We start from the raw sequence: 23,348 nt of genomic DNA, 5'->3' as shown, positions 1-23,348 counted from the left end.
GGCTAATAATAGATTATTCGAAGTCAGCATCAGGTTTTTGGGATACAAGCTTTAGAAAAGGACTGGAAATGAAGGTAATCTAATGTTCCTGAGAAGGCCATTCTAGTAAGGAATGGCAGTGATACCCTGAGCCTCGTGGTCTTGGCTAGCTTTTGACTAGTCTTATGGTGGCTCAATGGTTCAGAATCTGCCTGGAATGCAGGAGATGTAAGAGATATGGGCTTGGTCCCTGGATCAGGGAGATCCCCTGGAGGAGGAAATGGCAACCCATTCCAGTTTTCTTGCCTAAAAAATCCCACGGACAGGAGGAGCCTGGTGGGTTACAGTCCATGGTGTTGCAAAGAGTTGGATACAACTGAACATACACACACACACACACACACGTTGTTGAAGAAATATGGCAGGACTGAGGGCAGTAGGAAGTGGAAAAATACACAGATTCAGGAACCACGTTTCTGAAGACGAGAACCACATGCAAACTGCCAAGCAGCAGTGTAATCTGTAAAGCCCAGGATGCAATAATATATGAAGTAAACCGATAATAGGAAAGTGAAAGATTTACAGCAATAGTCTATCTGACAGTAGAGTCTAACAAATGACAAAAATGGAGTCTCTCTGTCAGGGTTCCTAACATACATTTAATTTCTTACATAATAGCTTCTCATCTCCTTTGCACTCATGATTTGACTTGTCTTTTGGGACGTGGCTTCTTAAACTGGAAAGGAAACTGCTGAATCTCAAATTGTACTTTGCCAAACAATGACAGTCTTCATTGCCAACATCTAGAGCACTCCCTTCTTTAATCCATTCTACCTGATCAAGCACCGCATTTTATATATCCCTGAGTTGTTCTAAGAAGGGTGAAACTGCAAACCCAAAAAAGAGATGTTTAGAATGAGATGAACTATAGGTTAGTTGGTAAGGGATTGAATGAAGGCCAAAATAGGAACTCATATAAATCAAACTTTCAAAAAGATACCTATGTTAAGAGAGTAAAAAAAAAAAAAAAAAAAACAAACTGGCTTCAGTCTTTTATGTTTATTGGTAAAAGTTCCTAAAAAGTCGTTACAAAGCACTTCAAAACTTAAACATTATTTTATTTTATACTGAATGTCTGAAGATCTATTAGAAATTGTTCTAGTTAGGAAGGAGAAAACAGGGACTTCCCTGGTGGTTTAGTGGTTATGACTTTAGCTCAGTTGGTAAAGAATCCACCTGCAATGCAGGAGACCCTGGTTCAATTCCTGGGTTGGGAAGATCCACTGGAGAAGGGATAGGCTACCCACTCCTGTTTTCTTGGGCTTCTCTTGTGGCTTAGCTGATAAAGAATCCACCTGCAATGTGGGAGACCTGGGTTCAATCCCTGGATTGGGAAGCTCCCCTGGAGAAGGTAAAGGCTACCCTCTCCAGTAGTCTGGCCTGGAGAATTCCATGGACTGTATAGTCCATGGGGTCACAAAGAGTCAGCCACGACTGAGCAACTTTCACAATTTAAATTTAAACAACAGGAGGTGAGGGTTTGATCCCTGGTCAGGGAGCTAAGATCCTACCTGCCTTGCAGCCAAAAAAACAGAAACATAAACAACAGAAGCAATATTGTAACAAATTCAACAAAGACTTAACAAATGGTCCACATTAAAAAGAAAGAACCAAAGTAGACAAGGAGGAGGAAATAAAAGGGCTACCCTCAGAGAAAAGGTGGCTCAGATTGGGTAAATTTTGCTAACAGCTGTGCCTCAGAGAAACACCAGATTAATCAACCAACTGCTACAATCTGATTAGAAAGCAGGAAGTAAAGAGATCTTGACCACCTTTGTCAGAGGCAAAAGCAGCAAGAATTACAAGCAGAGAGATGCTTGTTAGCCTGGGAGGTTAGCTGAGATTCTTCTCCAATACTTAACAAACACATTCAGAAAGCTGGAAGACAGCTCACAGGGATGAGCTTTGCCTAATAGCCCTGGAAAGAAATAAAGAACTAGAGGATTTTGTGAAAGAAACAGGATTGTAGACTATGAACTACAGAAATTAAGAATCTTTGCCATCATAATTATATATAAAATTGGAAGTTCATTAAGATTTTAAATACACCTTTATGGACTCTACTGTTTGTTTTGTATGCCTTAAGGAGCAATGAGGATGAGAATTCAGCCACTTTGAAATAGTCCATGAAATTAACTCCCTCAGAAAATGCATAGATTATTGAATATAAAGAGGTGCTATCACAGCGTTGGCAATACATGTCATCATCCCTGTCTTGGGAGAGAGATAGCTCTTCTAAATAAATCATTGATTTATCCAGCTTTAAGATGAATCAACTGAGGAACATGCCTTGGTTTTTCTCTTGCTCATGACAGAAAAAAAAAAAATGTCTAAGAAACTAGTTTGCGTACCAAAAACTAGTTAAGTTGTATGAAGCCCAGGCTATTTTTTTTCATTAAAAAATTTTTATTGAAGTATAGTTGAATTACAATGTTGTGTTAATTACTACTGTACAGCAAAGTGACTCAGTTATACATATACATTCTTTTTCTGGTTTCATTTTTATTGCAACATCGCAACTTCTGGAGAATTCTAGGGAAGTATTTTCAGAATGGTGCAAGTGTCTGCATTTTCAAGATATGTACTTTTCTTTCTTCATATTCTTCTTGAATCACTGCTCACAGAAAGGATGTGTTTGCAGAAAGAGCCAGCACTGATCTCCTTGATTACTTATTCTCAGAGAGTTGATGTAATGGTGTTACCACAGTGCGTTTCTGACACTGTGAGACTGTGTTGGGGATTCCAGGCTGACGTTTTACAGACATCATCCTGGCGATTGACTGTACTGTTTTTTATTTCTTTTTCTTCTTTTAGAGTTGGCTTCAGGGTCTACTTGCTATGAAATTTATCTTAAAAAGAGAAAATTGTTCCAATTGCTTATCATCCTCTGAGAATCACAGATTTCTAAGATCTCATGTCTAGTCTAGGGTTAGGTGTGACAGATATTTATGGTTGAGTCAGTATAAAAAAACACACAATATACTTAACCTTTATTCAGTCTGCATGTCTGCGTTATAAATGTGGAGCCCAGGCTTTTTACCAAGGTAGGGTCAAGAATCAGAGCTGCCAGCTACGATTTAAGTATTTAAAACAACCTCCCTTCCTCTGTGAAGTGTTAATGGACTCAGTCCAGCACCTGGCATATATCTGTCTATATCACACATAAAATAAATTTAAATTGGCAGTGCCAGCAGAGAAAATGAGATTTCATGGGTGTTGAAACAAGCCAAACATTCAGGTGAGAAGTGACTTCAGTACTAGAGAAAGATACTCTTCTCTTGATGCGTTCTGAGAAGCCAAACATTTTAAACACGTCCCTCACTGTTTTCTAACCCATAAAGAGCAGGTACAAGAAACAATGCCCTCAGACCTCCCACGATGAGAAACACATCCAATTCCACAAGCATGTGTAGCTATTGTGTAAGAGTAGTGATTACACACTTACAGGTTTATTTCTACTTCTGTTTTACTCATTTAAAACGCATTTACTCTCATAACAGTAGGTAAGTGGGAGTGCGTAGGTGTCAACTATTGTTATGCTTTTTCCACTTTTCAAACAGAGATATTTGATACTCATCCTTGCTAAAGAAAATATGGAAAATCAACATGGTAATCTGGTTAACACTTTGATATATTCTAAACATTCTCTTGAAATATGACCTAGGTGTTACAAATGAGCAGCTCTTCCTTAAAAATGTTGACTGAAATCTCCAACAGCACTTAAGTTCATACAAGTGGTCCTAAAGGCTTTATATCTCTTTCAAAACATGTCACCTAAGATAGAAGCGGAGAAGGCAATGCACCCCACTCCAGTACTCTTGCCTGGAAAATCCCATGGACAGAGGACCCTGGTGGACTGCAGTCCACGGGGTCGCTAAGAGTCAGACACGACTGAGCGACTTCCCTTTCACTTTTCACTTTCATGCTTTGGAGAAGGAAATAGCAACCCACTCCAGTGTTCTTGCCTGGAGAATCCCAGGGACGGGGAAGCCTGGTGGGCTGCCGTCTCTGGGGTTGCACAGAGTCGGACATGACTGAAGCGACTTAGCAGCAGTAGCAGCAGCAGCAAGATAGAAGCACTGTAGTTAATACTGATAGGAATAATAGGAATAAATACCAGTGTGTCTTTTGTACATGATCTCATTTCCACTTTCTCTCAGATGTTATCACGGTGGTATAGGGCTTCCCAGGTGGCTCAGTGGTAAAGAATCTGCCTGCCAATGCAGGAGACCAGGAGACTCAGGTTGGAGTCCCTGGTCGGGAAGATCCCCTGGAGGAAGTAATGGCAATCCACTCCAGTATTCTTGCCTGGGAAATCCCATGGACAGAGGAGGCTGGCAAGTTACAGTCCATGGGATCACAAAGAGTCAGACACGACTGAGCGACCAATCATACACACACACTATTTAATGAATGTCTGCATCAAAATAATTGCTTCAGAAGGCTGGAATAATGGCATAGAATATTATAGAACTTTTTTTTTTTTGGCCATGTGGCACAGCATGGGAGCCTAGTTCTTCCACCAGGGATGGATCCCGCGTCCCCCCTGCCCCCCACCCCTACACACACAGAGGAACCGTGGAGTCCTAACCACTGGACTACCAGGGAAGTCCTGGCATAGAGCATTTTTTAAAGTACTTCTTCAAAACTATTTGTAGACTCAGTTTATGTCACAAAAGAGACTATAATTTTTATTCTAAAATACTTCCTTACATCTAAAAATGCATCACTCAACTTAAAGAACTAATTCAGAAACTTATTCTCTGAATGATTTTTGGTCATTGTTAAAAATCAATCCACCTCAAAGCACAGAAGTTTGACACCAGAAATTTTGGCACAAGCTTTAACACTGAAAGATATGACCAACAATGTATAATAATTGGGTCATTTTGCAATATGAATACATTGAAGGAATATCACTAATTTTCTAGGTATATTTGTGTATAAACCAAATTAGCCATATCAAGGAGAGGAAGAATATTGAGTAGTGAATATTTTTTCTTTTGAACATTTCATTTAATATGTTATACTATTAGCATTATTTTTAAATGTTCTTAAATATTTTAAAAGATATAAATAAATCTTTTTTTAAAAGGATATTCCACTTATTCACTGGAAATGCTAAAATCCTTTGACAATCTGTATGCTAGACCAGTAGAAATGTGGTGATTTCTTCATACTCTTTAACCTGGCAATAATATTACAATGATGGAGAGTTAGACAATGATTATGATAGCAAAATAAGCATTTTACTTAAAAAATAGATTTAAAAAATGTGGACCATTTTTAAAGCTTTATTGAATTTGTTACAACATTGTTTCTATTTTATGTTTTGATTTTTTGACTCCAAGGCATGTGGGATCTTAGCTCCCCCAACAAGGGGTCGAACCTGCTGCATTGGGAGCAAAGTCTTAACCCCCGGACCACAAGGCAAGTCCCAGTTAAGTATACGCTTTGAACACTGCCATCTATCACTGTCATATTCCTAACCATATAAAGTATACTCTTTAAAATGGAAAGTAAAATACACAAACGTGCTAAAAAATAAAATAGATAAATGTAGTTGTAAACAGAAATATGGACATTGTCTAATGGATAGACTATTAGACATAGTCTCATAAAGCTAAGCTGCAGTAGAGTTCTTGCCTTACTTTGGAAAAGAATAGAAATTACAAAATAACTCTAGACTTTCTTAGGAAAAAAGATGTGGTGTGTGTGTGTGTGTGTGTGCTAAAATTTGAAGATAAATACTAAAACTATAGATATACAACTTTTGCTGCTAGAAGTACTCAGTGTGAGGTAGAATGCTGGAGTCCAGTTAATTGCCTAAGTTTGGATGTTGTAGTGGAAATACCCACCACTTTTTAAATGAGCCTTAAAAGGTTCAAACTACTGCCTAGAGTGAACGCTTATACAAAGTCACTAGGAAAACTGGGAGAATGGACACACTTTTACAGTCAGTAGCTGGGCTGACACATCTCCTAGCTTAGTAACCAGTGCAGCATGTTGCCCAGAATAGATGAAGATTCATAAAACATGAATATAAGCCCTGATTTGATGTGATGCCCTCCACGTCATCTCAGAACTGCAAAAGACACAAAAGCGTCAATAAGGAGAAAGCGGGAGAATAAATAAGTGTTTTAGTGGGTTCACAAATCAGAATTTCAAAACAAACCCACGCTTAAGCAAACGTGGCAGTAAGAAAGACAATAAACAAAATCAACAATCAGAAAAGTAATTATTCTAGATAAGATGAACATGTAGGAGCAGTCTGTAAATAATTTTAAAATAAATATGATTAGGATACTAAGAAAGATAAAAGAAGAAATTTCTGGTAGAGCAGGAAATCAAGCAGCCAAACAAGGCAGAAATGAGACAAGGACTAAAGTATATGCAAGTGCAGATTTGTGAGTCCAATTATAAATAGGGATACCAATAAAATAAACAGACTTTGCCTTGAAATATTCTTATCAATTTGACTGTAGTAGTCCCATTGAATCATAGAAAGTAAGTTTATTTTCCTTGTCTTCTTTTATCAAAACTTAACTCATTGCTAAAAAAGAGTCAACTGTGTCAAAAAGAGTCAACTATATGATGTTTCCAATTTTACATGTTTATATCATATAAGGAGGAGTAATACTAAGACTTTGTAGAATTGTAGCTCTGAAGGTTTTTTTTCAAATATTTAAATTTTTTATTCACCAAAATCCAATTCATGTTGTACATGAAATTATATGCATTATATTGCAGATATAAATAAAATGTTTAATTATTGTTGAAAAATTAAGTAGTATTATTTGTAAATGAACTATAATACTTGCTAAATAATCTAGTATTGATTCTTGAGAGTCTCAGATATTATTTTATAAATATTATGTAATTATACCATGGTCCTATCATGAATAGTTGCGTAAATTATATTCATTTTTTCTGACCTTGAAGGAGTTGATTTCTTTTAATATCAACATTATAGATTAGTTGTTAAGAGCACAGACTTGGAAGACTATTTGAATTTTAGGTTTAAATTTTATATTTGAAATGTGAATCCAATAGGATAAAGCCAGGAAACAGAAACCATTTTAAGTCTCTTGAATAAATAAAATTAAGTAGAAAGTTACTCAAATGATAAAAGAGCTGAGAAGTCCATCTACAAGGCTATTTAGAGATTAACAACAATAGGAAGAAGTTTCCTCCCTGATGGGTGGAGGAACTGGAGGGAGGGGATAGGGTTCTCAAATATTTAGAAGCCTAGTGGGAGCTAGAACCAATGAAGAGATGCCAGGTAGAGCTGAGACCTTGAAGAGAAGCCCATCTGGTAGGAGCTAGAACTAATGAGAAGAAGCAGCTGTTCTGGAGATGTCCCAGGAAGCAGAAAGAGAAGAGGAGAGATATACCTACTTTCTCCCTTTCTCCCACCCTCCCATGTTCCACCAAGACCTCCCATTGGCCATGTCTCCCAGAAGTCAGAGAGCAGGAAGCCTGGGAAATGTAGTTCTCTGTGATATAGGGCAAAAAAAAAAGGGGGGGGGGCAGGAAATATAGATTTGAGGAAAAACAGGATACTTCACATTTTTTAATAGTTCTATTTTATTTTCTCTTGTGAAGTGAGCATGGTAACCCAGTGTTGTTGCTAACATTATTGTTGTTCAGTCGCTAAATTGCTAACATTAAATTAAGCACGGAGTGGAGTGACTATCATATTATACACTCTCATTAAATCTTAAGTATTTTTATGATAATTTTAAGTCCCTGTGTTGTTTAAAGTCTTAATCTTTACTGTGTTTTGGTTTCTGTTTATGCTCTTCTAAATTACAGCTTCATACTCCAGAAGTATTCCTTTGTCTTTCCTCTTTATAGCAAATATGACTTCCTTCTCTTCAACTCCAAAATCCTTATCAAAGTAACACACTGATGGTTTCATGGGCAAATGATATCTAGAATTTCTATTTGGCTGTGAGAAATAATTTAAAAATTATTTGAGAACAATTTTCTTGAGTGTCTATGATATGTCATGTTTGAGGCCTTAAATACTGTATTTTATTTAATCCTTGTCATAATCTATTTCATATATGATGTAGGTACTATTATCACCATTTAAGAGAAGAGAAGGCAAAAGATCAGAAGATGACTTGCTTGGAGTCAGTCTAACCAGACCTACTGCTGAAATCCAGGTTTGTTCAACTTCAAGGCCCATACTTTGACCACTGTGATACCGACTGCCTCCCCACTACTTTGGTCCATTTTTTCAATATTCATATATTAAATTACCATGGGGATTTCTCTGCCATTTAAATGTTTCATAATCCAATTATTTTCATTCATTCCTTCAACAAGTATTTTTATAGTTTTTAAATTATTAATTATTTTATTTTAGTTTTTGCCTTTGCTGGGTCTTTTTTGCTGCACGAGGGTTTTTCTCTAGTTGCAGCAAGTGGGGGCTGCTCTCTAGTCGTGGGGCCTGGGCTTCTCATTGCATAGCTTCCCTTGCTGTGGAGCAGGGGCTGTAGAGCTCAGAGGCTTCAGTAGTTGCCGCGTGTCTGTTCAGTAGTTGTGGCTTGAGGGCTCCAGACCAAGGGCTCAGCAGGCACAAAGGTTTAGTTGCCTAGCAACAACAGGCCAGGCAGATTCTTAACTACTGGACCACCAGGGAAGTCCATCTGAAACAAATACTTTTAAACACTCTGTGACAGGTACTTTTCTGAATGCTGGAGTTTATACCCCGCTGGAGAGAGACAACAAACTGGCGTCTTCACATTCTTTTGCTGTGTAACAAACTACCACTCACTTAGCAGCTCAAAACAACACACATTTAATATCTCATAATTTCTGTGGTTCAAAAGTCCAAGCACAGCTTAACTGGGTTCTCTGATTAGAGTCTCACACAGCTGTAATCACGGTACTGACCAGGCCCAGCTCAGGGTTTTTCCAAGCTCATGTGGTTGTTGGCAGCATTTATTTCTTGCAGGTATAGAACTCCGGGGTTTCTTAGCTGCTAGCAGCTTCTGCAGTTCCTTGCCACATGGCTTTCTCAAAACACGACAGCTTCTTCTTCAAAGCCAGCAAAGACAAAGTCTCTAAAGCAAGTCTTCTAAGGAAATGGAATCCTTTATAATGTACCCTAATCCCAGGACGACACTCCATCACCTTTGCAATAAAAGGTGACATCCCATCACTTTTGCCACATTCCGTTGGCTAGAAGCAAGTCAAAGGTCCTGCCCATACTCAAAGGGAGGAGATTATTTATGTTGTTTAGTCCCTACGTCGTGTCTGACACTTTCTGACCCAATGGACTGTGCCCACCAGGCTTCTCTGTTCATGAGATTTCCCAGGCAAAAATACTGACTGGGTTGCTATTTCCTCCTCCAGGGGATCTTCCAAACCCCAGGGATTGAACCTGGTTTCCTGAATTGGCAGGTGAATTCTTTACCACTGAGCCACCAGGGAAGCCCTGGAGGAGACTATACAAAAGTATAAATACCAGGTGAAGATGACGGGGGTACCCTGAAGTCTGTCTGCCACACCTGTAGATAAATACACGAGGATAATAGCAAATGGAAATAAGTACTCTGCAGAGTACCAAATATGGTGCTATGATTGTGACTGGTGTCTCTTGATCGAATGACCAGAGAAGGCCTCCTTGCGGAAATAGTGTCTGAACTGAGACCTTAATGACTAGAGAAAGCTAGCTAGTCTGGCTATGTTGACAGTGAGATGAGCTGGAGAGCAGTGGATGACAGGGAAAGTGGCATGAAATGAAGTCAGACTGGTAAGCAGAGGCTGGGCCATGTAATGATTTGCAGATGGACATATTTCTTCTCTATGCTATTATTAGAAGGTTTGAAATAGTGTGAAGGTGTGATCTGGTTATACACACACACACACACACATATATATATATATATATTTTTTGAGAGGTCACTTCAATTGCTGTAATGAAAATAGAGCCTAGGGATTTACTAGTGGAAGAAAGAAGAGTCACTCAGTCATGTTCAACTCATTGGGACCCCACAGACCCGAGCCTTCAAGGCTCCTCTGTCCATGGAATTCCCCAGGCAAGAATACTGGAGTGGGTAGCCAGATTTCCTAAAGGAAATCAACCCTGAATATTCATTGGAAGGACTGATGCTGAAGTTGATGGGAAGAGCCAATTCATTAGAAAAGACCCTGATGCTGGGAAAGATTGAAGACAGGAGGAGAAGGGGACAACAGAGGACAAGATGGTTGGATAGCATCACCAACTCATGGTTGGTGATGGACATGAGTTTGAGCAAACTCTGGGAGATGGTGAAGGACAGGGAAGCCAGGCGTGCTTCAGTCCATGGGGTCTCAAAGGGTCAGACATGCCTGAGCAACTAAGCAATAATCAGTAATCCAGAGTGATAAATATTTTGATGTAAATGAGGAGAGCTTCATCTAAATTAGATTACTTTAGAATATTTAAATTATCTTTGCTTTTCTCTCTTCATGTATATATACACACATATGTACATGTATGTGTGCATATATATATATATGTAAAACCCTTTAGTACATCCAGGTTGGGAATCCTTCTGATTTCTGAGCTCTTTCTCACTCATCCAATTTATTTGAATCAGAAAGTCAGACCACATAGCTAAGGTTCCCAGAGACGACAGGTAGGATCTTGCCTTCAGCCCAACAGGCAACTACATTCCTTGTTTTGCCAGCATTGCTGATTCAAAGTGGAGCCCCCGGATCAAAGGCGGAACATACCCTCAGCTCTTAGAAACATCAAAATGCTCACTGGAGTGCTCTTTCAGTCCATGTTTTCTTAAATCTCAATGAATTTGGATTCTTTTTTCCTCTTTTCATGATTCCTGAAAAAAGTTACATAAATATCTTTATCAAGAAGGCCAACGAAAATATGTTTAGCTAATAGAAATATAAAACTAACTTATTACGAGATGTTTATAGACAGAGAAGTAAGAATGCCAACACTGGCCCGTCCCCCCCCCCGACCACCCCTGGTCCCTCGTTCACTATTTCACACCTGTTTGTATCCCCACAGCTTGTCTGTACTTCTTTATACTTTCAGGGGATAGTCCACTTCTTAAAGTAGTCATCCCTTTTCATATTACTTTAAGAAAAATCAGTAGGATTCTGGTTACATTATTCATAGATAATGTATAAAATTCTTTCTTTCTTTTTTTTTTTTTTTGCCAGCTTTGTATAAACCATGAATATCTACAAATACAGAAAAGAGAGGGAAGAAGTAGAGTACCTCTCACAGACAGAACTCCAAAGGGACTGCAAACTGACATTGACCCTGGGCTGTACTTATCCCCTTTTAACCCTGTTAGTAATCATGCTCATTTGAATTTACTCACTGTCTTGGCGGTGAGGGAACATAGCACACACACATCATCAGATCTTGCCTCTCAGATCCCCCACAGAGGAGGACAAATGTATTCCATCAGTCATCCTGAATTCTACTGCCCAGAGGACTTCTCTTTAATCATGCAAACACTCCAAAGGTTACAACATAATACTTCTATTACACACTGTAAGAGAATGGCTCACCCTTGATTCCATTCATTCATTCATTTGCCACAGATTCCTGGAATGCCTAGAACTACAAACACTTGGTGAAGTGTTGAAGATACAGAGGTGAACAAGGCATTCTCTGCTTCCAGGAGCTCACCATCCACTGGGTTTCCTCATTCCACAGCCTTTCTTGAGCATCTATCATATGCCAGATCATGTTCTAAGTGTTGGGACACAGCAGAGAAGCAGACAGAAAATAAAAAGTTTTTTAAATAGAGTAATTTTAGGAATTGATATGTCCTATGAAGAGAGTGAAGCAGAGGAGGTGATTGCAGGTGCTATTTTCAGTAGATTGATTACAGAAGTGATGTTTGAGCAAGGACCTCCATGATTAAAACAGTGAATCAATCAATTTTCCTGTGGAAAAGTATGCTGGGCAGTTGTTGCTGTTGTTCAGTCACTAAGTCATTTTCAACTCTTTGTGACCCCACAAACTACAGCACACAAGGCTTCCCTATCCTTCACTATCTCCTGGAGTTCGCTCAAACTCATGTCCATTGAGTTGGTGATGCCATCCAACCATCACATCCTCTGTTGCCCCCTTCCCCTCCTGTCCTCAGTTTTTCCCAGAATCAGGGTCTTTTCCAATGACTTGACTTTTCACATCAGGTGGCCAAAATATTGGAGCTTTAGCTTCAGCATCAGTCCTTCCAATGAATATCCAGGGTCGATTTCCCTTAGGATTGACTGGTTTGATCTCCTTGCTACCCAAGGGACTCTCAAGAGTCTTCTCTAGCACCACTGTTTGAAAGCATCAATTCTTCAGTGTTCAGCCTTCTTTATGGTCCAGTTCATCTGTACATGACTACTGAAAAAAACCATAGCTTTGACAATATGGACCTTTTGTTGGCAAAGTGATGCCGGCCAGAGAGAACACAAAACATAAGATCTAAGCAAAGGAGGACCATGAACTATTTCTTCTGAAGCTTGACTACATTTTTAAGGTCATAGGAACAATGTCCAACTTTGCTACATTCAAATTTAAACCACGTTGCCATTAGGTCTACCATGCACAGTCAACCCTAATATATGTTCTCTACACTGAGCTTAACGTTTGTACAGCTTGATATCTCATGTTTTTCTCTACTTTGTTTACTGACATTTGTATGTACTTTCCATGCCTGAAATCTCTGGGAGAAATGCAAATCATTCAAATATATCACTAATCCATACAAATCCTTGGAGACAAACCCACCAGAGTTCTCTAGCCTCCTCTGACCTGAATAGTTTGCTCTTAAGGCTGGATATTCAGTTATCATATTGGGTCTTTCTTTCACCAGCATCCTGAGCATTTTCTTCTCTCTTGTGTTGGATCTCCTGATTCTTGATCCAATGTCATCCTCTTTCATCATTCTTCATCATGACTCTCTTAATTCAGAATTAAGAGAGTTTCAGAAAAACATCTATTTCTGCTTTATTGACTATGCCAAAGCCTTTGACTGTGTGGATCACAATAAACTGTGGGAAATTCTGAAAGAGATGGGAATACCAGACCACCTGACCTGCCTCTTGAGAAACCTGTATGCAGGTCAGGAAGCAACAGTTAGAACTGGACATGGAACAACAGACTGGTTCCAAATAGGAAAAGAAGTACGTCAAGGCTGTATATTGTCACCCTGCTTATTTAACTTATATGCAGAGTACATCATGAGAAACGCTGGACTGGAAGAAACACAAGCTGGAATCAAGATTGCCGGGAGAAATATCCGTAAGCTCAGATATGCAGATGACATCACCCTTATGGCAGAAAGTGAAGAGGAACTAAAAAGCCTCTTATGAAAGTGAAAGTGGAGATTGAAAAAGTTGGCTTAAAGCTCAACATTCAGAAAACGAAGATCATGGCATCCGGTCCCATCACTTCATGGGAAATAGATGGGGAAACAGGGGAAACAGTGTCAGACTTTATTTTTCTGGGCTCCAAAATCACTGCAGATGGTGACTGCAGCCATGAAATTAAAAGACGCTTACTCCTTGGAAGGAAAGTTATGACCAACCTAGATAGCATATTCAAAAGCAGAGACATTACTTTGCCAACAAAGGTCCATCTAGTCAAGGCCATGGTTTTTCCTGTGGTCTTGTATGGATGTGAGAGTTGGACTGTGAAGAAGGCTGAGTGCCAAAGAATTGATGCTTTTGAACTGTGGTGTTGGAGAAGACTGTTGAGAGTCCCTTGGAGTGCAAGGAGATCCGACCAGTCCATTCTGAAGGAGATCAGCCCTGGGATTTCTTTGGAAGGAATGATGCTAAAGCTGAAACTCCAGTACTTTGGCCACCTCATGCGAAGAGTTGACTCATTGGAAAAGACTCTGATGCTGGGAGGGATTGGGGGCAGGTGGAGACGGGGACGACAGAGGATGAGATGGCTGGATGGCATCACTGACTCGATGGACGGGAGTCTGAGTGAACTCCGGGAGTTGGTGATGGACAGGGAGGCCTGGCGTGCTTCGATTCATGGGGTCGCAAAGAGTCGGACACGACTGAGCGACTGAACTGAACTGATAAAAAAAAGAAAAGTGCTAATGTGAGAGATAAGAAGCTTACGTTTCAAACTTTATGGTTGAGATAGAAATAGAAATTGCTAGACCTATCGGAAGCTATATTTCTTTACATTCAATCTGATGCTTGTGGATTTAAGCTAATTGAATTCATGAACAGTTACAAGGCTCAAAGATAAACATAAAGGGTATGATTTCAATGTCAGAGATATATTACTAAAGATGATGTTTCATAGGTGAAGCGTAACTAAGGATTTTACAATGTAACTCTTTCTGTAACACATGTCTATCATTAGTCTTTAAAGAATCTGAGTTTTAGAAAGTTCCAGTAACATCGGAACAAAACTATGGAACTGGCTAAACAATTTTTAGGCTTCCATCTTAAATTTAAGGGCAATAAAAAAAGGAATAGCTACTCAATCAGAAAGGTTATAAAAGATTCAATAATGCCAAAGTTCTGATATTTTCTGGAACTCTCCTGATCTCTTTACTTTCTTTTTCAACTGTATTGTAACACTGCCCTATCAAAACTTGTTTTCATTTTTTACAAATTATTATTCATGTTATAATAACATACTGAAAGTACAAATCAATGCTTTACGTTTTGCCCTTTTTAAAAAAATAAATCAGGCATGCATGAACAGATCGAAAATATTTGAGAGAATAAGAAATCAGTGTGGTGTAATAAAGAGGATTAAATATCACTGACAACACAAATATGTATTCTCTTTGCCAAAATCCCACTAAATAAAATTTTGAACAACAATCTTGGAAGCCAGAAGATAATGGAGCAATATATTTGAAATTCGAAGGGGAATTAATTTGTTACCTAGAATTCTATATCTAGTTATACAATCAATTAAGTGTAAGAGTAAAATAAAGACGTTTCCATAAGGTCAAGTCTCAAAATGATGATTTCCAGTGTGCCTTTTCTCAGAAGCTGCTCTCTTCAAGGAATAAATTAAGAAGCAAAAAGATGAGACCTGGAACAAGAGATGAGACCTGGGGAACAAGAGATTCAGCAAAAGAGAAAGGAATAGAAAATGCTAAGACTAAGAGAGAAGTGGAGCCCTAAAGCTGATATGATAAGGACAGCAGGTCAAACTGGAGCTGAGAGAGTATACCCTAAAAGGGAAGCTTAAAAAAAAAAAAAAAAAAACTGAACAAATAAACAAAGAAAGCTGTTTTCATTCACCCAGGTAAATGATTATCTAAGTTTTCAGAGCTCTGTGAAAGTACTGGGAATTATTTAATGAAAAGTACATAGAAATCTAAGCAGTGAAATGACTGCTAACAAACTCCAAGGAAAATGGAAAACTGCACACACACAAAGGAACTGTGATCATAGTGTGCTGTGCAATTCAGCTGTGAACACTACAGGCAGGACAATGGAAGCTCTGGATTTTCCTCTTAGCCCAAATGACGGCAGAGCTGCCCTGGGACCATGCGTTGAGAGAGGAACGTCTGTATCAAAACCAGAGTGTTGTTTTGTTTTGTTTTTCCATTTGTTGGTTTTAAAAAGAGCTAAATGATCATGTCATATTCCATAAAGGAATTTAATGGATTGTACCTCAATTTTTAAACTTAAGAGTATATTTAAAATTTGAAAGAAATCCTAGAAGAAGCAGACTTGCAAGTGGGTTGCCCCTGGTAGGCAGGTCATAAGGAATGGGCGTCAGATTGCTAATTTTTCTCATAAAACACTTTGTCTAAACACATTTTATTAGACATGTTTAAAGAATACTGATGCTTTTTTTTTTTTAATGAGTAGGGACTATTAGATTTAAATCCTTGCCCTGGTCTGTTTATTCAATAGCCTAGAAAGCTTTATTGACTCCTCTGAACTGCACCCGCATAATTTGAGGGTAGTTTTTGAAACAAAATGAGTCTCCAAATATTTTCTCCCTTGACACTTAGGCACATTTTAAGCATATTTTCTAAACCCAGAAGTTCCAAATTCTTGACAAAGCACAACTTGACCATATCATCTTCCCATATCAAGGTTTCAAAAGATTTTTGCTTAACTAGACTTCCACCCTCCACCCCCAGCTTCCTGTTAAAAGGATTCCACAGAGGCTGAGGAATAATAAAGCCCAAAGTGACCCATAACTCTTAAGAGATAATTCCAAGATAAGGGACAAGAGGAATTTCCAAGGCATCTCGGATGTCCCAGGATTTTAGAGACTCCTCAAGTCTCAAGTCTCAAGTCTTTGCAACAATTCCGTATGAGCAGCAGAAAGGGTGGCTGTACAGGTCCAAAGCCAGGAGGATAGGAAGTTAGGCACCCTTATGACGTCGTGTGTCTATTGGTTTAAGGAAAGAAGAATATGATTTCCTCTTAACTCAAATTTATATCTATGTATCAGATATTTTTACAAGAATGTTTAAAAACTTTTATTTCAAATTTTAAAAGATGGAATGTATTTTTCCATTTCATTATTCTTAAACTAATACCTTTGGAAATTTGTAGGCAAATAAAGTGGAAGTAGAAGATTGAAACAAATGTTCTAGAACTCATCACTGTTTTTCTGTTTCATTTGCTATTTACAGTTCCTATTGACAAAGCTAACTGCACCTCCTTAACAGTTCTCACTCTGAAAAACAGATCCACATTCTTCTCTTATCAGGGACTGGGCCCTTATACTCAGCTTAATGTTCAACTAGAGTAACTCACAGTTGTTTTACTTACTTCACACACTTTACTTATTCCAAGAGAAAGAATGCACATTGAGCTGCGCTGAGTATATATTTTATTCAACCGCATTTAGATGTTTTACACTTATAAACACACATAATTATATTCTGTCTCCAACCTATTTATGTTACTTGCAAATGGATGTAGCAACTGCCTGCTTACCACCATGTGATTTTAAAGTAATCTCCGTTTATGCAAATTACAAAAAATAATCAAATGTATCAATTTATATTTGTATATCAGATCAGATCAAATCAGATCAGTCACTCAGTCGTGTCCGACTCTTTGCGACCCCATGAATTGCAGCACGCCAGGCCTCCCTGTCCATCACAAACTCCCGGACTTCACTCAGACTCACGTCCATCGAGTCAGTGATGCCATCCAGCCACCTCATCCTCTGTTGTCCCCTTCTCCTCTTGCCCCCAATCCCTCCCAGCATCAGAGTCTTTTCCAACGAGTCAACTCTTCACATGAGGTGGCCAAAGTACTGGAGTTTCAGCTTTAGCATCATTCCTTCCAAAGAAATCCCAGGGCTGATCTTCAGAATGGACTGGTTGGATCTCCTTGGAGTCCAAGGGACTCTCAAGAGTCTTCTCCAACACCACAGTTCAAAAGCATCAATTCTTCAGTGCTCAGCCTTCTTCACAGTCCAACTCTCACATCCATACATAATGAGTCCTAAATTTTAAAAGTATTATAATTGAGTCTTTTATTTTCATTAGGACCTTGATATTGGACAAAATTTCAAGTCAAAACGGTTCATCCTCTCTTATTCCAGTAGAGATGATCATTTGTCCTTCTATAGTTGGTTACTGGATTTTTTTTTTTAATATAAATTTATTTTAATTGGAGGCTAATTACTTTACAATATTGTACTGGTTTTGCCCTACATCAACATGAATCTGCCATGGGTGTACACGTTTTAGATAGTTAAACGTGGATGTTTAATTATCTAAAAATATAAAATAAATCTTCAACTATAGCAGCCAACAGGGTGTTTCATGGTTTAGATTTGGGGTTGCTGTTCCCAGTCAGTCAAAGATAGAGTCCTGAGTCAAAATGAACTATGTGGAGGGCTTTACCTTAATCTTTACTACTCCAATATCTCCCCCACGAGAAACAAATATACACCCAAAATGTAATATTGTTTGCCCTGTAGGTTACATAGAGGAGAATGCATAAATCCTTACTGTGCAGTTCAATGAATTTTGAAACAGTACCCAGTTAACCAACATCCAGATTGAGGTATAGAAGAACATGTCTGTCATTCTAGAAAATTTCTCCATACCACTTTCCAATAGCCAGGATTTTTCTGATTTCTAACATCAAAAATTAATTTTGCATATTCTTTGCATCAGCTCAGTATGAGTAAAATTATAAAGTCTATACTGTTGGGTGCCTGGTTTCTTTTGACCAATAATTTTTGAGATAAATACAAAGCCTGAAGTTTGGAAAAAGAGAAGTAAAAATGATTTTTCTTCACAGATGGCATGACTGTGTGTAAAAGTCATAAGGCATCAGAAAAAAAAAAGGTTATAAATACTAAGAAAGTCAGTCAAGGGCTACAAAATCACCATATAAAAATTATTACATCTTACTATGCCTTTTGAATTTGCCAACAAAGGTCCATATTGTCAAGGCTATTGAATAATTTTATGGTTGATTAAGAAATGACTCACTGAAATAGAGACCCAGGGACACACACAAGCATAACACCAAAACAAACATGATTAACAAGGTTAAAAAAAAAAAAAAAGACCTAAAATATCCGTGAAACCTAGCAAGCAATCAAGATTAAAAAAAAAAAGTTCCAGGCCATGCATAGTAAAAAGTGTTTAGCTCTTGTATCCATCAATTTGTCCTTCTCTTGAGGAATCTTTGTTTTCATATATATATCCTTATTACCCTATGAATACAGTTTTTAAAAATCAAGTTGCAAAGTATTTTACAGAGTATGACCAACTGGAATTGGGACTTTATGCTTCTTCCCTTTGCTTATAAAACAGAAGATACTTTTATGAGTAAAGAATTAAATCAAAACGTTTAAATTGTCTTAAAAAGTGAGCTACCTCTGCATACCTGATGTATGTGTACATGTACGCACATATTCTGCCTTTAGAAGGTATCAGCACTTGCAAAGGTTACCAGGTCAGACGAAACAAGCACAGTCCTTAAATAGCTGTAATCCAATGTTTAACGGTTGGCTGTAGACTATGTACAAAACAAGGCTCCTAGATCATTCATTTTTCTATAACCAATTGAATATAATGCAGAAAATGGCTGTAGACACATTTGTTTTGAAATTTTCAATGCTAGACACTCTTCTAAGAACTTTGTGTTCCTTATCTCATTTAATCTTCACAAAAACTGAAGCACATAATAGTCCCCCCATTTCATAAATAAGAAATCAAGGTTGAAGGAGTTCAGATAACTTCCCCCAAGGTTTCACATAAATAAGTAAAGAAACCAAAATTCATTTCGAGTCAACAGCTTACTTCCATGCCCTGACCCCCTTTGGTATCTTGCTGTATGTAAATCAATAGTCTCCGTTTTCTTTTTGAACATCCATCTCTTAAATGAAGGTAAATTTGTATGTATAAGTAAATTTCCTACATGTGTTAATTGAAATGAAATAAATACTTAACCCCATAAGGTCAGTGTGACATAGAGATTAAATTCTAATAAAGGAGATCTTAATAACTGGAATAAAAATCCATCATAGTCCAATTAAATACTTTTATTTTTATATGTTGAGCAAGTAGTGATTTCCTATACGTGATTTTCATGTAAATCTCCCAGTAATTGAATGGGGAAAGTATTTCTACAGTTTTACAAAGAAGCACACTTGGGCTCAGAGGTAAAATGATTCTCTTCAAAATCACAACCACATTTTGATATTTGGCAAAACTAATACAATTATGTAAAGTTTAAAAATAAAATAAAATTAAAAAAAAAAATCACAACCACTTCCTGTCACTGTACAGTTACAAAGCTCATTCATTGCAGATGTGAACAGAGTTCTCAGAAAGAAAAATGCAAATGGCCAATAAAAACATTAAACCTCAACTTCATTAAAATCAGAGAGATTACCATTTAAGCCGCAAATGACATAAACATTTGTGTTATGTTTATAAACATAACATAAACACAAAGGGCCACTGATGGCCCTTTCAGCTGTCAAATGGGCCGACATAGGTGATTCAAACTTTCAAAACAATGAAAAGGATGTGCAGGTAATGGAATTCTCTCTCATTCCTGATAGGTATGTGAATTGATATAACATCATCTAATTAATACCTATTAAATTTTAAAATTTCTCCCATTTGATTAGGAAATTTCACTTTACAACCAATCCATCACAAATACAAACTTTGGATATATGTACCAGGATTTTTTTTTTTACACCCTCCTTTGCAATAAAATATGTAGTGAAGTGAAAATGTTAGTTGCTCAGTTCAGTTCAGTTCAGTTGCTCAGTCGTGTCCGACTCTTTGTGACCCCATGAATCGCAGCACACCAGGCCTCCCTGTCCATCACAAACTCCCAGACCTCACTCAAACTCATGTCCATTGAGTCAGTGATGCCATCCAGCCATCTCATCCTCTGTCATCCCCTTTTCCTCCTGCCCCCAATCCCTCCCAGCATCAGAGTCTTTTCCAATGAGTCAACTCTTTGCATGAGGTGGCCAAAGTACTGGAGTTTCAGCCTCAGCATCAGTCCTTCCAATGAACACTCAGGACTGGTCTCCTTTAGGATGGACTGGTTGGATCTCCTTGCAGTCCAAGGGGCTCTCAAGAGTCTTCTCCAACACCACAGTTGCTCAGTTGTGTCCAACTCTTTGCACCCCCATGGACTTTAGCCCACCAGGCTCCTCTATCCATGGAATTTTCTAGGCAAGAATACTGGAGTGGGTAGTCATTCTCTTCTCCAGGAGATCTTCCTGACTCAGGGTCTCCTGAATTGCAGGCAGATTCTTTACCATCTAAGCTACCAGGGACGCCCAATAATATGTGTACATCTTTAATAACATGTGTATATACACACTTAAATATGTAAATTAAAACTAGATGCACAACAGTGCAAAAGTCATTCATTGGAAAAAATGTTAATCTTTTCAAGAAATGATGCTAGAACAATGGGACAGCTATAGGTAAGAAAATGAACTTCAACCTACATCTTATACATTATGCCAAGGATCATATCCGTTCAGTTCAGTTCAGTTGCTCAGTCGTGTCTGACTCTTTGCAACCCCATGAATCACAGCACGCTAGGCCTCCCTGTCCATCACCATCTCCCGGAGTTCACTCACACTCACGTCCATCAAGTCGGTGACACCGTCCAGCCATCTCATCCTCTGTCATCCCCTTTTCCTCCTGCCCCCAATCCCTCCCAGCATCAGAGTCTTTTCCAATGAGTCAACTCTTCGCATGAGGTGGCCAAAGTACTGGAGTTTCAGCTTTAGCATCATTCCTTCCAAAGAAATCCCAGGGCTGATCTCCTTCAGAATGGACTGGTTGGATCTCCTTGCAGTCCAAGGGACTCTCAAGAGTCTTCTCCAACAGCACAGTTCAAAAGCATCAATTCTTCAGCGCTCAGCCTTCTTCACAGTTCAACTCTCACATCCATACATGACCACTGGAAAAGCCATAGCCTTGACTAGACAGACCTTTGTTGGGAAAGTAATGTCTCTGCTTTTGAATATGCTGTCTAGGTTGGTCATAACTTTCCTTCCAAGGAGTAAGCGTCTTTTAATTTCATGGCTGCAGTCACCATCTGCAGTGATTCTGGAGCCCCCAAAAATAAAGTCTGCCACTGTTTCCACTGTTTCCCCATCTATTTCCCATGAACCGATGGGACCAGATGCCATGATGTTCGTTTTCTGAATGTTGAGCTTTAAGCCAACTTTTTCACTCTCCTCTTTCACTTTTATCAACAGGCTTTTTAGTTCCTCTTCACTTTCTGCCATAAATGTGGTGTCGTCTGCATATCTGAGGTTATTGATATTTCTCCCGGCAATCTTGATTCCAGCTTGTGCTTCTTCCAGCCCAGCGTTTCTCATGATGTACTCTGCATATAAGTTAAATAAGCAGGGTGACAATATACAGCCTTGACGTACTTCTTTTCCTATTTGGAACCAGTCTGTTGTTCCATGTCCAGTTCTAACTGTTGCTTCCTGACCTGCATATAGGTTTCTCAAGAGGCAGGGGAAGTGGTCTGGTATTCCCATCTCTTTCAGAATTTTCCACAGTTTATTGTGATCCACACAGTCAAAGGCTTTGGCATAGTCAATAAAGCAGAAATAGATGTTTTTCTGGAACTCTCTTGCTTTTTCCATGATCCAGCGGATGTTGGCAATTTGATCTCTGGTTCTTCTGCCTTTTCTAAAACCAGGTTGAACATCTGGAAGTTCACGGTTCACATATTGCTAGAGCTTGGCTTGGAGAATTTTGAGCATTACTTTACTAGCGTGTGAGATGAGTGCAATTGTGTGGTAGTTTGAGCATTCTTTGACATTGCCTTTCTTTGGGATTGGAATGAAAACAGACCTTTTCCAGTCCTGTGGCCACTGCTGAGTTTTCCAAATTTGCTGGCATATTGAGGGCAGCACTTTAACAGCATCATCTTTCAGGATCATATACCTAGATTTAAATCTTAGAGTACTTAGAAAAAAATTTTTTTAATCTTTGTGACCCAGAGTTAGGTAAAATGTTCTTAGAAGTGACACAAAAAACTCAATCTATTCAAGAAAAAAAGGATGAATTGAACTTCGTCCAAATTAAAAATGTTTGTTTTGTTTAAGACATTATTAAGAAAATCAAAAGGCAAGCTACAACCTGGGAGATAATGTTTGCAAAATCACATATACAATAAATTACCTATATCATGACTATATGACAAACTCTTAAAATTCAACAGTAAGAAAACTTAAAAACCTATATAAAGATGTACAAAAAAATTAAACAGACACTTCACCAAAGAGGATCTACAGATAGCAAACAGCACTTGGAAAGATAATCAATATCACTAGCCATTAATATCAATATATCAATATCCAATATCAATATCACTACCCCGTGGACTGTAGCCCACCAGACTCCTCCATCCATGGGATTTTCCAGACAAGAATACTGGAGTGGTTGCCATTTCCTTCTCTAAGGGACCTTCTTGACCCAGGGATCAAACCCGGGTCTCTTGTATTGCAGGAAGACTCCTTACCACCTGAGCTATCAGGGAAGTCCCATCACTAGCTATTATGTAAATGCAAATTAAAACCAAGGTAAAATTCTACTACAAAACTATTGGAACAACTAAAATAAAAAATACCGACAACATCAAGTGCTGGTAAAGTTGTGGAGCTACTGGAACACTTATATATTGCTTCCTGGAATACAAAATGGTATAGCCAGTTTGGAAAAGTTGGGCAATTTCTTCAAAATTAATCCTTTACTAGAGAGAAATAAAAATTATTTTCACACTGAAAGACCTGTACCTGAATGTTTATTCAGCATCTTTATTCATAATAATCAAAAACTCCATCAACCAAAGACTCCATCAAT

General features: G+C 38.4%; 1 protein-coding gene across 3 annotated transcripts in view; it reads right to left on the bottom strand.

Annotated features, from left to right (window-relative positions):
* The window catches only part of LOC147345978 (uncharacterized), a 302,780-nt gene that overhangs the window by 57,068 nt on the left and 222,364 nt on the right, over positions 1 to 23,348 (bottom strand). The window contains exon 4 of one of the 3 annotated variants that reach the window (XM_086372891.1): positions 11,577 to 11,761. The exons of the other annotated variants lie outside the window; for them this stretch is intronic. The gene's annotated coding sequence lies outside the window, so the exon portion shown is untranslated. Of the gene's footprint in view, positions 1 to 11,576; positions 11,762 to 23,348 lie in introns of those variants that run through there. 3 annotated transcript variants of the gene reach the window in all.

Source organism: Bos grunniens, chromosome 24, assembly GCF_055505025.1.
Source record: "Bos grunniens cultivar Pamir isolate PY7600 chromosome 24, Bosgru_T2T1.0, whole genome shotgun sequence".
In the NCBI taxonomy this organism is placed as follows: Eukaryota; Metazoa; Chordata; class Mammalia; order Artiodactyla; family Bovidae; genus Bos; species Bos grunniens.
The sequence above is the reverse complement of the archived record's forward strand: the minus strand, read 5'-3'. Positions and strand labels throughout refer to the sequence as shown.